Source organism: Sminthopsis crassicaudata, chromosome 3, assembly GCF_048593235.1.
Source record: "Sminthopsis crassicaudata isolate SCR6 chromosome 3, ASM4859323v1, whole genome shotgun sequence".
Classification (NCBI taxonomy): domain Eukaryota; kingdom Metazoa; phylum Chordata; class Mammalia; order Dasyuromorphia; family Dasyuridae; genus Sminthopsis; species Sminthopsis crassicaudata.
Window position 1 is genome coordinate 289,962,742 of NC_133619.1, and position 16,520 is coordinate 289,979,261.

The following is a 16,520-nucleotide window of genomic DNA, read 5'->3' on the forward strand; positions in this document are numbered from 1 at the left end:
AGTAACTCCTTATTATTTCTCTAATTTCCTCTTCATTGGTGGAAAGATCCCCCTTTTCATTTGTAAGACTAATAATTTGATTTTCCTCTTTCTTTTTTCTGATCAGATTTACCAAAGGTTTATCTATTTTATTGGCTTTTTCATAAAACCAACTCTTGGTTTTATTTATTAATTCAATAGTTTTTTGTTTTTTTTTTTTACTTTCAATATTATTGATTTCTCCTTTTAATTTTTGTATTTCAAGTTTAATTTTTGGTTGGGGGTTTTTAATTTGGTCTTTTTCTAGCCTTTTAAGTTGCAAGCCCAATTTGTTAATCTTCTCTTTCTCTATTTTCTTCAAATAAGCCTCTAAAGATATAAAATCTCCCCTTATTACTGCTTTAGCTGCACCCCACAGATTTTGGTATGATGTCTCATCATTGTTATTATCTTGGGTGAAATTATTAATTGTTTCTATAATTTGCTGTTTCACCCAGTCATTCTTTAAGATGAGATTATTCAGTTTCCAATTACTTTTTGGTCTATTTACCCCTAACTTTTTACTGAATGTAGCTTTTATTGCATTGTGGCCTTCCTACATTTAATTTTGAGGTCTTTATGTCCTAATATATGGTCAATTTTTGTATAGGATCCATGAACTGCTGAGAAGAAAGTATTTTCCTTTCTATTGCCATTCAGTTTTCTCCAAAGGTTTATCATACCTAGTTTTTCTAATGTTCTATTTACTTTTTAAATTTCTTTCTTATTTGTTTTGTGGTTTGATTTGGAAGTGCCTCAGAGGTGATCAGCACTGCTGTGCTTTGAGGGCTCTGTGTTCTAGCGGCTTCCCTGAGGTTCGAGACTGAACAGTAAAGGCGACTCAAAGCCTAGCCTATGTGTCCTGTTGGGGCGTGGATGTCTGCAGCAGGTGACATGAAAAGCCCCTGCGCTCAAACTGGAAGTGTCTGCCGGAAACCTTGGTCCCTAGTACAAAGGTTCTGCTTCTCTGGGACTTCTGTTCCACAGCCTCCAGTGGAGCCAGGCACTATGAGTTACTGCCCCGCCCACTTTTCAGTCTCTTAACTACCCCCAGGTGAAAGCCTGGATTGCCTTTGTCGGCCACACCCACAGTGCCGAGATCTGCTGAGTCACCCCCTGGATCCGACAAGATCCAATCTGGTTTAAAATTTTAAAGTGGCTTAGATTTCTCTTCTGAACTGCTGTATTATAAGCAGAGAAGAGCCAACAGCCTGTGCCACATTGCTCTATGTCAGTGGCTTCTCTGATCCCAGAGCCCTCCCCAGCGCAACCGGCGCAGTGTGCCACTTCCCCACTGTCTGAGCTGGTCTCTCTTCTTCCTCCCCTAGGAGCTGACCTTTCCTGTTGAAACTCCAGATACTCTTCGGCTGGTAAGTTGTGCTTCCAGTCCTTGTGGATTCTATCAGTCCAGCGCTATTTCTGAGGCTGATTATATCTAGTTGGTTGTGAGGGAAGAAAGGAGCTAAAACAGTCTCATGTATCTTCTCCGCCATCTTGGCTCCCCCCCCACCTTATTTATTTCTAAAGAAAGGTTCCTGAACCAGCCAGAACTATCAGGGAAAACAATCTTTTAATGTGTTCAGGATCTCAGAGTAATATGTATATAATAATTAATTCAATGCAAAGCTTTATTGTAATCAATGGGGAAGAGGTGAACAGGAGAGAGGAAAAGGGGATCCAATATTCTTGGACAAACACACGAACACAGAGGGTAAATAAAGTAAGGGCTTCATTGGTGAGCATAGACACATATGTCCATTCAACAGGAGGTAAGACTGGTGCTCCAGCAGGAAGGCTTCTCCTGATGGAGGGGAGGGTATATTCTAAAGTGCTCTTCTGAGAGTGAGGTTCTTATGCTATGATTTTGTGTGGTGTGCCCAGAGATGGCTAAATGGCCAACTCTAATTTGATCCTCCTGATTCTATTGCATCTGGTATTCACAAACAAACAATTAAATAAATAAATAACTCAAAGCACACACATGCACACATCTATAACTTTATATATCTGTGTATATATATATATATATATATATATATATATACTAGGAGGGTGTTATCAGGTTAAAAATAAGCTGCTTTTAAATAAAATATAACTGTGGGATACTACAGTGTCCCTCCAGAAATGTTATTATAACTTTCAAAAAAATGTTATTGTCAGAATTTTTACATGTTGTTGTATAAGTTTATAGCTTCCCTTAAGGGAAAACTGTCACGATATCTTTAAAACCATCATGTGAAAATTTATAACAATGGTTTCCATGTAAAAATTCCTATGCTAAAGTTTCCCCTAAGGGGAAACTATCACAATAGTCATAAAAACCATGGTGTTTAATCTTATAAAACCCTGATTCAGACTCATATTTTTTAATATAAATTAGGAATGATTGTTCAATTAACAATAAATCTATTTTCTCAAAATATTTCTCAAAATAAGTCTTTTTCTCAAAATATAAGACTTTTAGGCCAAATAAAAAAGATGGGAAGATTAAAAAAATAAGAGATACATATCATTGGCAGTCAGGTGGCTTAGATGTACTGGTTTATTTAGAAGGCTGTTTTTCAAATCCAATCTTAGCCACATATAAATTGTGTGATCTTGGACAAATCACTTGAATCTGCTTTAGTGTTCTTACCTGTCAATTGGATTTAATTTTAATTATAATCTAGGTGTGAGGATAGAATGAGATATTTGTAGAGCTTCTGCAAACCTTAAAGTGCTATTTAAATGTTAACTATTTTATGTCAACTTTGTGTTCAATCATTCAATAAATATAAATATCTACCAACTCTAAAATTTTGTCAGAATTTTTTTTATTATAGTATCATAAGAAGTAATTGAAGAAGACTCTGAAGAGACCTCAGAGTTAATATAATATTTCATAATTTTACAGATAAAGAGAATGAAACTTAGAATAAATAATTCATTTTATAGGACATACATAGTAAATAGCAGGTCCAAGTTTTGAACCCAGGTAATTAAAAAAACAACAAAATAATATTTCTTGTTTTAATCATCTGTCTTTCTGTTTAGTTACTGTGTTCCTTCATTACTATTGGGTAGTGTTTTTATAACTGTCATGTAAATTATTTTGATTTCTTGGAATACAATCAATTTGGATACTGAGACTTTCACTTTTTATATTGGCCAGGCAATTTCTTCCAATCTCTGCTTTGTTTTTTGGCCTTCCATTTCCTCTTACTATTTTTCCAGTGACATTTAATACAAGTTAAAATGTCCATTTTTGGAGAATTTATCATTTTTCCCAAGAAGAAGTCCAAACAATTCCTTGTCTTCCTGCTCTTAAGAGAAGTTAAAATAACATTTTCTCTTGCTTTTATCATTTCCTTCAAGCTTTTTCTTGCGAACAAAAGGTCTGTTCTTTTGTTTTTTTTTTGCTTTCATTTTTATATCTTCAGGCCATGTGTTCTACACTCCTTAGTATCATGACTTTCTTTGATAAAGTTTTTAAAAGAGCAGGCTACTATTATTTTCTTAATTCAGTTCAATCAGCAGAATGCAGCTAATACTTATAAAATGTCTATCAATGCAGAGATGTCTGTATCTGTTGATACAAAGTATACAGAACATAATCCCCACACTTAAGAAGTTTGAATTTTTGGAACCACGATGGCAAGTGAAGTAAGTATTGTGAAGTGCTTAGAGTTTGGCATATCAAAGATGCCAATATGATCCATGACATCCCAAGCCACTACTAGCAGTTTTGATTTTTATCTTTCTATTAGACTTTGATGATTCAGAAAGAGAGTGAGGCTGAAGACTGCAATTCTGACTCGAAAATCCAACTTGTGAGAAATTGAAAATACATCATCCCTATCATTTTAGTATTTTTGTTTATGTTGAAATGCTTTAGTGATGGACAAGTGATGGTGCAGCAGATGCAGATAGAATGGGAGTTGTAGTCACAAGCCTGCACACAGTAGGCTCAGGACATAGGGTCATCTCTCTGGATTGAAGCATCAGTGGGATTTAGCAGCCCCAGTCTCAGTATCCAACCTAATTATTCCACAAAACCAAGACATTTTCCTTGTTGTCTACTAACTTCCCAGCATAAGGAAGGAGCTAAAAAAGGTGTCCTAAATTGTCTGCTTCACCTTACCCTAACCTATTTACCATGACAGATGGAAATCCTCTCTTCCAATCAAAACACACACACACACACACACACACACACACACACACACACACACACAATCGTTAAATCTATTTGCAAAGATGAACCTACTCTTCATTGGTATGTGAGATGTGTTTATCTTAATAAACACATGACTACATGAAATCCAGAGACATGAAAGACAAACAGCTCTTATGAGAGGTGAGAGAACTCAACAGGTAACATCTAAATAATAGCTCTAAGTGAAACAAGACTAGCAAATTAAAGTCAGTTTACTGAAACTGGAGTTAGATATAAAATTTTTCTGACGTGATTGTAGTGATAGGAAGTACCATGAAACTTGTATAGGTTTCATAATTCATACGAATCTAGTCAATAAAATTGCCTCCTAACAAGGATGATTGTAATTGTCACTTGTATGAAAGTGCTAGGCCACCATCATTGGTGGCTACACTCCCACTATGATGAATCCTGATAAGATCAAGGAAAAATGTTTATGAAGAACTAGAGACCTGCATCATCATTTTGCTGAAAGAGGACAAACATAATTCTGAGTGACTTTGACAATAGAGTAGGCACAAACTTGGCAGTGATAGTATTATAAATAATAATATAATTTGTTACACACTATTGAAGAACTCTGCATCTCATTACCTTCTCATTGTCTTCTGTTTACCTAAACTCAATAAAACTCTGAAGATTTACTCTCAAAACAACCATTTGCAGTTAGCAGACTGTGTCATTGTAAGGGAATCAGACTGGAAGTGAGAGTAATGAAAGTGATGTGTTGTACAGAATGTTAGAGTGACCATGCATTTATCCCCTCCAAGTTAAATGTTCATATTCAACAAAAGTGGAGATCTAAGGCAAAATGACTACCAGAAGACAATGTCAAGAGGTTAGAGTGGTTTCCCAAGGAGCAATAGTTCATTGTTTATTTGGAGGGAAAACTAAGCTAATATATGATTGGAAACAATGGAGCAGAAAAGAAGAGGGCATGTTTCAGAGATTTGGTATACAATATTTAAACATACTTTTTAGTTATCTGGCCAGAATATTAGCAAACATCAAGATTGATTTGATAAAAATGTTGGAAAAATTCAGAAACTGATAAATAAAAACAATATTATCACAGGTTTACCAGCAAGATAGTTCATCCATGTCTAAGAAGATGGCATTTGATTTCATTAAAAGTAAAGTGCAAGTGAAGCTTAGAGAGATGCAGAATTCTTGGTTCAGGAAGAAGGAAGACAAAATTCAGTTTTACACTGACAGTAACAATCCAAAGTCTTTTATTACTCCTTGAAGCCATTTATAGGTCAAAGATCTATGCTGCCTCTCAAATATTTAGTTTTAATGGAATCACATTAATTGATGATAAAGATATGATCCTGGAAAGATGCTCTGAACTTTCATAGTGTTTTCACCAGCCCTTCATCAACTGATGTTGAAATCATTGACTGTATACCGTAAGGAGAACTAATCCCTTAGCTGAACTTCCAAATGAAGGACAGGTTTTGAATGTCATTAGGTTCCTCTTGTGTGGCAAAATGCCTAGTGCTAACTCTATTTAAGTTGATATCTATAAGGCAGGATATCTATTGCTCATATGAAAGTTTATTGAAATGTTCTAGTTCATATGGCAAGAAGAATTTTAAAATGGCCTCACTGTCCATCTCTATGAAGGAAAAGAAATGGATTGTCTTGGTATAATCAAAATTAGGATATCATTATTAGTCATTTTTGGCAAGAATTTTGCCAGAGTATTCCTTAATAAACTTACCCTCACTTTAAAAATGATCATCTTCCTTAGAGCTACTGTGGCTTCTAAAAGTAAGGAGTGGTTGATGTCTGACAGCTCTAGGAGAAATTTCAGGAAAAGAATAGAGGTCTGTTAGCAATGTTTGTTGATCTGACTAAGGCCTGTGATATTATCAATTGTGAGGATTTGTGGGAAAATATGTCAAAATTTTGTCATTCAGAAAAGTTTATGACCATTGTACATCAAGTTAATGAGAGTATGCTTACACAGGTTCTGGATAATAGAAAGTGCTCAGATTTTCTTCATCACCAATGGAATGAAGAAGGGCTGTGTGCTTTCTTCCATGTTCTTTGTTTGTTTTGAGTGTGATGTTTTTAGCAATGTTGTCAGACATTACTTCATAGAGGATGAAAATAATGTCAGGACCAGCTACTGCTCTGAAGGTAAATTATTTAATTTGAAGTGAAGGGAGAGTTTTTGCATGATTTCTTGTTTTCAGATGATTGTGCACTCAATGCAGACACTTAGGCTGAGATACAATAAAATGGATCGATTTTCTTCTGCTTGTGCTAATTTTGGCCTACTAACACCAAGAAAAAACAAGTGTTTCACCAGTCAGCACCATGCCACTAACATGGAACTATCAGTTGTAGCAAATGGAGAAATATTGAATGATATGGATATGTTTCTTTACTTTGACAATGTTCTTTCCTGGGATGTATGTATAGATTATGAGGGTGCTGCTCACATTGCCAAAGCTAGCTCAGTGTTTGGTAAGCTCTGAACAATGAAAGAGAAGAATTAGACTTAGGTCTATAAGCCTTTCTCATGCTCTAATTGTTGTATGCCTATGGAACATGATCAGTATACCAGTTCCATGCCAGAAAACTGCATCATTTCAATTTAATTTGTCTTAAGAAGATTCTGAAGATCATCTGGGAAGATAAAAGTTTTAGACATTGAGGACCTTTCTCATGTGATCTACAAAGTATTCAACTTCTAATGTAGAGAGCTCAACTCTGATGGGCTGGTTATATTATTTAAGTGCCAAACATATGTTTTCTTAAAAGTATGCTTTACAGAGAACTGATACATGACAATTACTCATATGATGCTCAAAAATGATTCAAGAATATCCTTAATGCCTTTCTGAAGAACTTTGAAACTGATTATAGGACATGGGAGAGATGGCCAAAGGCCAAAGACCCAATATGGCAAGTCCAAATCAGAAAGATATTTTGCTTTATGAAAGCAAAATCACAGTAACTCAAAATAAATGTGAAATGTACAAATTTAGACATCTTCACTGTAAGTGTTTGCATGGACTATTTGTAGCGAATTTGTGATAGAGGCTTCCTAGCTTTAATATTTTGGTCAATCACAGTCAGATACACTGTACTTTGAGCCCAGCATAATGATGTTATTTTAATCCTCATTAAGAATGAAAGGCAACAATCACCAACCATATCAACCACCCAAACATCTCACCAACAATTAAGTCTTAACATTCCCTGCCTACTTTATTCACTTTGTTCCTAAAACTAGTTCCTTATCCCAATTTCATTACTTCTATTAATAACACTACATTTTTCAGAATCACTGAGATTGTTTAAAACTTCAGTTGTCTGTTCCTTCATCTTCTTTCCTCTACCTGTACTGATATATATATATATATATATATATATATATATATATATATGTGTGTGTGTGTGTGTAAAGTAATATCAATTCTTTAAAATCTCATTCTTCTTTTACCCTTCTCTCTGTGACATAACGCTTTCTTCCATACCTAAGCCACTTAATTCCTAGATTATCATCTATACTTTCTTAAATGATTGTCACACCTCCTACTTTCACTTGTATAGAAGTTTGTTTCTTATTTACCACTCAGAAAGTATTCTCTTATTAGGATTATGTTATTATTTGCTTCTCACATCATACCACAAAATCTTATTTAATGTACAATACAATTGAAATACTAAACAATCTCAATAGTAATAATTAAACTAATAAATAATCATAAGCATTTAATTATTCTTCCACTCATGCTTGAAATAAACAGATTTAATGATGAGGAAAATGAAGAGATACAGGCTTATGGAATTTCTGACAATGCCAAAATTTTTTCAAAAGCTTTAAAGATTGTTGGCATTTGGCTTTTATTTCCAGTTTCACTTCACACCCAGTAGTTATGCTTTTTCTTGAAATAACTATATCAGTCTTAGGATTGTAAATCATGATTAGGATTATTTTTGTCTTGGGAATAGAATATATAGTTCAGAAATGAGATAGATTTCAGTGAAGAAACCTGGTAAGAGTTGGGAAAAGGGGAATGATGGATAGAGCTAAAGAACAGCTATATTATGTTCAAGAAAGATTTTCTAAAGTATTTTCTAAAGTAAACTGATCTATAAATAACAAAAGATGGAGAAAAATCAGAGAGTATACTTTGTACAAGATTCATTCCAAGTTTTTTTTTTTTGTTTTGTTTTGTTTCTTTGTTTGTTTTTGTTTTTGTTTTGTTTGTTTTTTTGCAATACTGTTTCATGGTCCATAATTCATGCATGCTCAGGACAAATGATGGTTTTATTACTGATAACAGTTAAAGAAAAAAATCATTTAAGTTCTGCAAAAACTTGCTTTTTAAAAAACAGCATATAAGCAAATTAAAGAAAAAATTTTACAGGGCCTAATGCTACTTATTGGAGAATTTTGCTGAAAAATTAATATCTAATAGAATAAACTGTTTGCTTCCTGTCTAGAATTTGCATTCATTGCATTTCTCAGTGATGACTCCAGGTATTCCTTAATGATGACATTCCAAAAAAAAAAAAAAAAAAGAATCACTTTAATGGAGCCAGGTAGACATGAACATCATCAAGAATTTGGTTACATGAAATAGTTTTCCATTTCCTTTTCTATAAATTAAAGGAAAATGATTAATTCACTTGTCTAGAGCCAAACAGCTAATGAGTGAGATCGAATTCTAACTCAGACTTTTGTGACCTTATCTATTGAGCCACCTATACTCACATGTTCTAGAAAACTGAATAATAAATAGTTTTCTGAAGAGGAAGACCCAAGATAATGGAGTGTGGAACACGCATTGAGCACTCTTAAATTCATATCCAAACTTCTCTAAAATACTATATCAAATTAAATTCTGGAATTGCATAACAAACAAAATGTCGGGTGAAAAAATTTTCAGCCCAAGACAAATTTATAGGTTAACAGTAAAAGGATATCTCACTGGATTGTGCTGGATCCTTAAAGAGCAGTGCAGATAATGAAGACCTCCCTTTAGAGGTGACTTCATTAGCAGCAGTGGCAATTTTAGGTGCTCTCAGTCCATGAAAGATGAGGGGATCAGACACCTTGTATTAAGGAAATCATAGAAGAATTTCTGGTTCTGCATTCGAGGCCTTGTTGCATTATCCATACATAGCTCTAAGTCACAGTTTCAGGGTCAAAAGAAGCAATAGCACTTTTGGTACGGAGAAACAAGAACCTAGGTGGTGATTCCAGAGTGAGGAAGAATGTCTGGGGTCACTCACAGGAGAACAAGGGCCCTAGTTTCAGGACCTGAGACTAAGTCCAAGGTAGAAGGAAGTACTAATAATTATGGTTGTAGGAGACTGAGAATCTTTGTTAGAGTCTCAGGATGAAGAGAAATGCTATTTCTAGTAGCTATAGAGGAACAGATTGTTGTTGTTATACTATTATAGTTTTACAGTCTATTTCTTCTTGCAGTTCTCTTAACTTTTCCTTTAGAAAGTTAGATGCTATACCACTTGGTGCATATATGTTTAGTATCGATATGGCTTCATTATTTATGCTACCTTTCAGCAGAATATAGTTTCCTTCCTTATCTTTTTTAATGAGATCTACTTCTGCTTTTGCTTGATCTGAGATAAGGATAGCTACCCCTGCTTTTTTGGCTTTACCTGAAGCATAATAGGCTCTGTTCCAACCTTTTACCTTTATTCTGTATGTATCTCCCTGCTTTAAGTGTGTTTCCTGTAGGCAACATATTGTAGGGTTCTGCTTTTTGATCCAATCTGCTATCCGTCTCCGTTTGATGGGATCGTTCATCCCATTTACATTTACAGTTAAAATTACTAATTCTGTATTTCCTGCCATCGTATTATCCCCAGATTATGCTTTTTTCCCTTGACCCCCCTGATCCCCCTCCCCGATATTTAATTTACAGACCCCCCTTGTGACGCGCAACCCTCCCTCTTTTTTTTTTTTTAGGATCCCTCCCCCCTCCCTCCAAGTCCCTTCACTTATTCTCCTTTTCCTTTTCCCTTTTCCTCTCCCCCCTTTTAATGAGGTGAGAGAAAATTCTCTGAAAAACAAATATGTTAATTATTTACTCTTTGAGCCTCTCCTGATGAGAGTAAGATTCACACAATGATTCTCCCCTTCACTAAGTTCCCTCAGATATGGTGTATTTTCTATGCCTCTTCCTGGGATGTAGTTTCCCTCTTTTTATCACTCCTTCCCCTTTTTCTGAACCGACCTCCTTCCCTTTACTACACCCCCCTTTTTTTCTTTTATATCAGTAAAATCAAATTATCCTTGAGTATTTTTTTTATATACCCACAACAGAGTTACAGTTCTCAAGGGTTCTGTGTACCTTTTTCTGTTTCTCTTCAGTCTTGTGGATGTAGATCAAATTTTTTGTTTAAGTCTGGTTTTTTTCTTAGAAACATATAGAATTCCTCTGTTTCATTGAATGACCATCTTCTTCCATGGAAAAAGATGCTAAACTTAGCTGGGTAGTTCATTCTTGGTTGCAGTCCTTGATCTTTTGCCTTACGGAATATCAGGTTCCAGGCCCTTCTATCTTTTAATGTGGAGGCAGCCAGATCTTGGGTGACCCTTATTGTGGCACCTTGGTATTTAAATTGTTTTTTTCTAGCTGCTTGCAGGATTTTCTCCTTTGTGTGGTAATTCTGCAGCTTAGCCACTATATTCCGTGGTGTTCTTTTTTTAGGGTCTATTTCAGAAGGAGTTCGATGAATTCTTTCCACATCTACTTTCCCTTCTGTTTCTATTATCTCTGGACAGTTCTCCTTGATAATTTCCTGTAAAATAGAATCTAGGCTCTTTTTTTGGTCATAGTTTTCTGGAAGTCCAATAATCCGCAGATTATCTCTCCTAGATCTATTTTCCAGGTCTATAGATTTTCCCAGTAAGTATTTGACGTTGTTCTCCAGCTTCTCATCTTTTTTGTTTTGTTTGACTGATTCTTGGGTTCTCTGTGAATCATTCATTTCTATTTGTTCCATCCTGACTTTTAAGGAGTTATTTTCTTCTTTCACAGTTTTTAGTTCTTTTTGTAAATGCCCAATTTCGTTTTTAAATGAATTATTTTGCTCTATTGAATTTTTTCCCATTTCCCTAATTTTTTTTTTGAGAATTATTTTCTTTTTCCAATTCAGAAATTCTATTTTCTTGAGACTTTTTTATCTTTTCCAATTCATAAATCCTACTTTCCTGTGTTTTTTTAACCTTTTCTAATTCATAAATTTTGTTTCCCTGCATCTCCTGTGAATTCTTTATTTTTTCCAACTCCAATTTCAGGACGTTGTTATTCTCTATCATAGCTTCCCTTTCCTTTCCCCATTTTTCTTCAATCTCTCTCAATTTTTTAAAAGTTTCTTCTAGGAGAGAGTTATGTGATGGGGGGCAGGGATCGTTCCCCTTTAGGTTGTTATCTGCTGTCTCTCTGCTGTTAACTTCCTCGGGGTTGGATACCCACTCTTTCTCTGTATAGAAGGAATCTATGGTTTTTCTAGCTTTTTTGCTCATACTTAAAAAATCTTTTGGGGTCTGTCCCTGGGGTAGGAAATTATTTATTTACTTCTTTACCAGCTTCCTCCCAGACCGGATGGATGCAGCGGCTCCTGCGCCTGAGCTAAGATAGAGCTCTGGGAGAGAGTTCCACACCCCCTCCCTGGAAGTGCCTCAGAGGTGATTAGCACTACTGTGCTTAGAGGGCATAGAATAGTAAAGACAGCACAAAGCCCAGCCTATGTGTCCGGGTGGGGCGTGGATGTCTGCAGCAGCTGACGTGAAAAGCCCCTGCGCTCAAACTGGAAGTGTCTGCCAGAAACCGCGGTCCCTAGTTCAAAGGTTCTGCTTCTCTGGGACTTCCTGGAGCTGAGTTCCACTCCCTCCAGCTAAACTAGGCAGTGTGTGTTGCCTTGGGCCATATCCACCCACTTGTCAATCTCTTAACTATTCTCAGGTGGTAGCTGAGGCCACACCCCCTGGTGCCGAGTCTCTGCTGAGTCACCCCCAGGATCGGGGAAAATCTAATCTGAGTTTTAAAATATTTTGGCTTTCTCTTCTGAACTGCTAAATAATTAGCAGGGAAGAGCTAACAGCCTGTGCCAGATTCCTTTACCTCAGTGGCTTCTCTGATCCCAGAGCCCTTCCCAGCGCATTGGGCATAGTGTGCCCCTACCCCACCGTCTGTGCTGGCCTCTCTTATTCCTCCCCTGAGAACTGACTTTTCCTGTTGAAACTCCAGATTCTCTTCAGCTGGTAAGTCGTGCTTCCAGTCCTTGTGGTATCTGTCAGTCCTGAGCTAATTTTGAGACTTAATTTATATAATTGGTTGTGAGGGAGTGAGGACGTTCACTGAGTCGTGTGTTTCTTCTCTGCCATCTTGGCTCCGCCCCCTCAACCACAAGATTTAAGATAAGCATAAAGAGGAAAATATGAAAGGCAAGTCATAATGGAATCAATAAGATTTAAATGTTTACATTTCTATGTAAAATTATTGTAACTCTTAAGGATTTCATAAGTAAGTAAAATGGAACAGTTGACAGAGCATTGAACCTAAAATCAAGAAGACTAGCTTCTTGAGTTCAAATCGGACTTCAGATACTTACTAGGTGTCTAACCCTGAGGAGATTAATTAATCCTATTTGCTTCACTTTTTCATTTGTAAAATGAACTGGAGAAGAAAATGATAAACTACTTCAATATTTTCATCAAAAAAAAAAAACAAACAAAAAACTAATGAAATGAAAAATATTCATACTTGCCTGCCTGAGATGACTGAACAATAGCAACAAATGTTTTTCAATTACTATTGCAGCTTAGGAGTATGCACAGAAAGAGAGCATACATATGTGATGACTGATAGAATGAATTAAAAAATAAAGTTAAGGTCTAAAAAAGAGGACAGCACTGAGGGATCAGAGTAGGGAGAGGAAACATCTTACATAAAAGTTTTTAAAAAGGAGAATATGAAAAGTGGGGGATAGTGGGAATGGTTGAAACTTATTCTTGTTGAAATTGACTCCAAGTATTAATATAATATACATTAAATTGGGAAAAGAAATCTACCTCATTTTTGGAAGAAGGAGAGGAAGAGAATAAAAGGAGAGTGGATAGATTAAGGGAAGTAATGGTCTTAAAAAAAAGATATGTAAGAAGAAACATGATATAATTAGAGGGAGAGAGAAAAGAAGATAAGCAAGAAAACTAATATGCATGAAAAAAACAGAATTAATGATTATAACTGTGAATGTGAAGGGGAAAAACACACCCATAAAATGGAAGTGGATAGCAGGATGGATTAAAACCCCAAATCTAATAATGTTGTTTACAAGAAACACACTTGAAACAGAGAGACAGAAAATAAAACAAGTGCAGCAGAACAATATATATATATATATATATATATATATATATATATATATATATATATATAGTGTGTTAACTAAGTTTTAAAAAAATAAAACCAAAACACAACAGATTAAATCATAATCAGAAAAAAATGAAAGCAAGATTTTTTTCCCCCCTCTGGAACAACAACAAAAAAGGAATAATAGAGGATACTATTGAATATATCCAGGGAACTGAATTGAGGGAAGCAAAGAGGATCTACTGATAAAGGAACTAAATTTACTGGCAAAGTAGGAGAAGATTTCCTTTGCTGACAAAGAAGAAGGATGGTTTGAGATGGTTTGAGAAGATATAATAATTGACAAATTAATAAATTTGTCAGCTGAGTAATGTGACTTCTGAGTATTCCACATACTATAGACAGTAAAACAAACAATGGGTTGGGGTTTGTAAAAGAAAGAACTGAAATGATAGAATAAAGAAATAAGGGATTTGGATAACATAAACTTAAGTATGCCATCAAGCTTGCAAAAGAAAGTTGAGGCCAGAATTAGCTGTAAAAGAAATGGGAAATTATAACACAGCCTTGAAGCTAGTTCTTTTGACTTTAAGATTTAACTATCTATCCATTTTGCCATACTACTTCTAAATATGTAATTATTTTATATGTATATAGGTATATAAATACATATATCTTATATGTATATAATATACATATTTAAATTATAGCTTTTTATTGATAAAACATCGTTCCCTGAACTCACTTCTTTTCGACTTTTCCCTTCCATCCCTCCACTCCCTCCCCTAGGTGGCAGGCAGTCTTATACATATTAAATATGTTAAAATATATCCTAATATAACCCAGATATAATGTATGTGTGAAGATCCATAGAGTTCTCTTATTGCACAAGAAAAATTGGATTCAGAAGGTAAAAACAGCCTGAGAAGAAAAACAAAAATGCAAGTAGCCCACATTCATTTCCCAGTGTTCCTTCTCTGGGTGTAGCTGATTGTGTCCATCATTGATCAACTGGAACTGAATTGGATCTTCCCTTTGTTAAAGATATCCACTTCCATCAGAATACATCCTCATACGGTATTGTTGTTGAAGTGTATAATGATCTCCTGGTTCTGCACATTTCACTTAGCATCAGTTCATGTAAGTTTCTCCAAGCCTCTCTGTATTCATCCTGTATTCATCATTTCTTACAGAACAATAATAAACCATATTATTCATAAACCACAATTTACCCAACCATTCTCCAATTGATGGGCATCCATTCATTTTCCAGTTTCTAGCCACTACAAAGAAAGCTGCCACAAACATTCTTGCACATACAAGAATGTTTCCCTTTCCCTTCTTTAATATCTCTTTGGGATATAAGCCCAGTAGTAACACTGCTGGACCAAAGTGTATGCACAGTTTGATAACTTTTGGGGCATAATTCCAAATTGCTCTCCAGAATGGTTGAATTCATTCACAACTCCACCAACAATGCATCAGTGTCAAAGTTTTCCCACATCCCCTCCAACATTCATCATTATTTGTTCCTGTCATCTTAGCCAATCTGAAAGGTATGTAGTGGTATCTCAGAGTTCTCTTAATTTGCATTTCTCTGATCAATAATGATTTAGAACACTGTTTCATATGAGTAGAAATAGTTTCAATTTCATCATCTGAAAATTGTTCACATCTTTCGACCATTTTTCAATTGGAGAATGATATGATTTCTTATAAATTAAAGTCAATTCTCTATATTTTGGCAGTGAGGCCTTTAGTAGAACATTTAATTGTAAAATGTTTTCCCAGTTCCCTTCTAATTTTGTTTGTATTAGTTTTGCTTGTACAACAGCTTTTTAATTTGATATAATTAAAAGTTTCTCTTTTGTGATCCATAATGATCTATAATTCTTTGCTCACAAATTCCTTCCTCCTTCACAAGTCTGAGAGGCAAAATATCCTATGTTCCTCTAATTTATTTATAATCTCATTCTTTATGCCTAAATCATGGACCCATTTTGATCTCATCTTGGTGTAGGATGTTATGTATGGGTCCAAGCCTAGTTTCTGCCATACTAATTTCCAGTTTTCCCAGCAGTTTTTGTCTAATAGTGAATTCTTATCTCAAAAGTTGGAATCTTTGGGCTTGTCAAACACTAGATTGCTATATTGAATATTTTGTCCTGTGAACCTAATAAACTCCACTGATCAAGTAATCTATTTCAAAGCCAATATCAAATGGTTTTGGTGACCACTGCTTAATAATATAGTTTTAGATCAGGTACAGCTAGGCTGCCTTCATTTGATTTTTTTTTTTTTTTTCATCAGTTTCCTTAAAATTCTTGATCTTTTGTTCTTCCAGATGAATTTTGTTGTTATTTTTTTCTAGATCATTAAAACAGGTTTTTGGGAGTCTGATATGTAATAACAGTAAATAAATGGATTAGTTTATGTAGTATTGTTATCTTTATTATATTCGCTCAATCTATCCAAGAGAACTTAATATTTTCCCAATTATTTCAATCTTATTTTATTTGTGTGAAAAATGTTTTGTAATTTTGTTCATATAATTCCTGATTTTCCTTTGGAAGATAGATTCCCAAATATTTTATGCTATCGACAGTTATTTGAATGGAATTTCTCTTTGTATGTTATGCTATTGGATTTTGTAGGTGATGTAATAAATGTTCAGGATTTAAGCACAACTTTGCTAAAGTTGTGAATTATTTCTAATAGATTTTCAATAGAATCTCTGAGGTTCTTTAAGTATACCATCATATCATCTGCAAAGAGAGATAATTTGGTTTCCTCATTACGGATTCTAGTTCTTTTAATCTTGTTCTCAACTCTTATTGCCAAATGTTAGCATTTCTAATACAATATTGAATAGTAATGGTGAACAATGTTGTTTCACTCCTGATCTTACTGGGAATGGGTCCAGCTTATCTCCATTACAT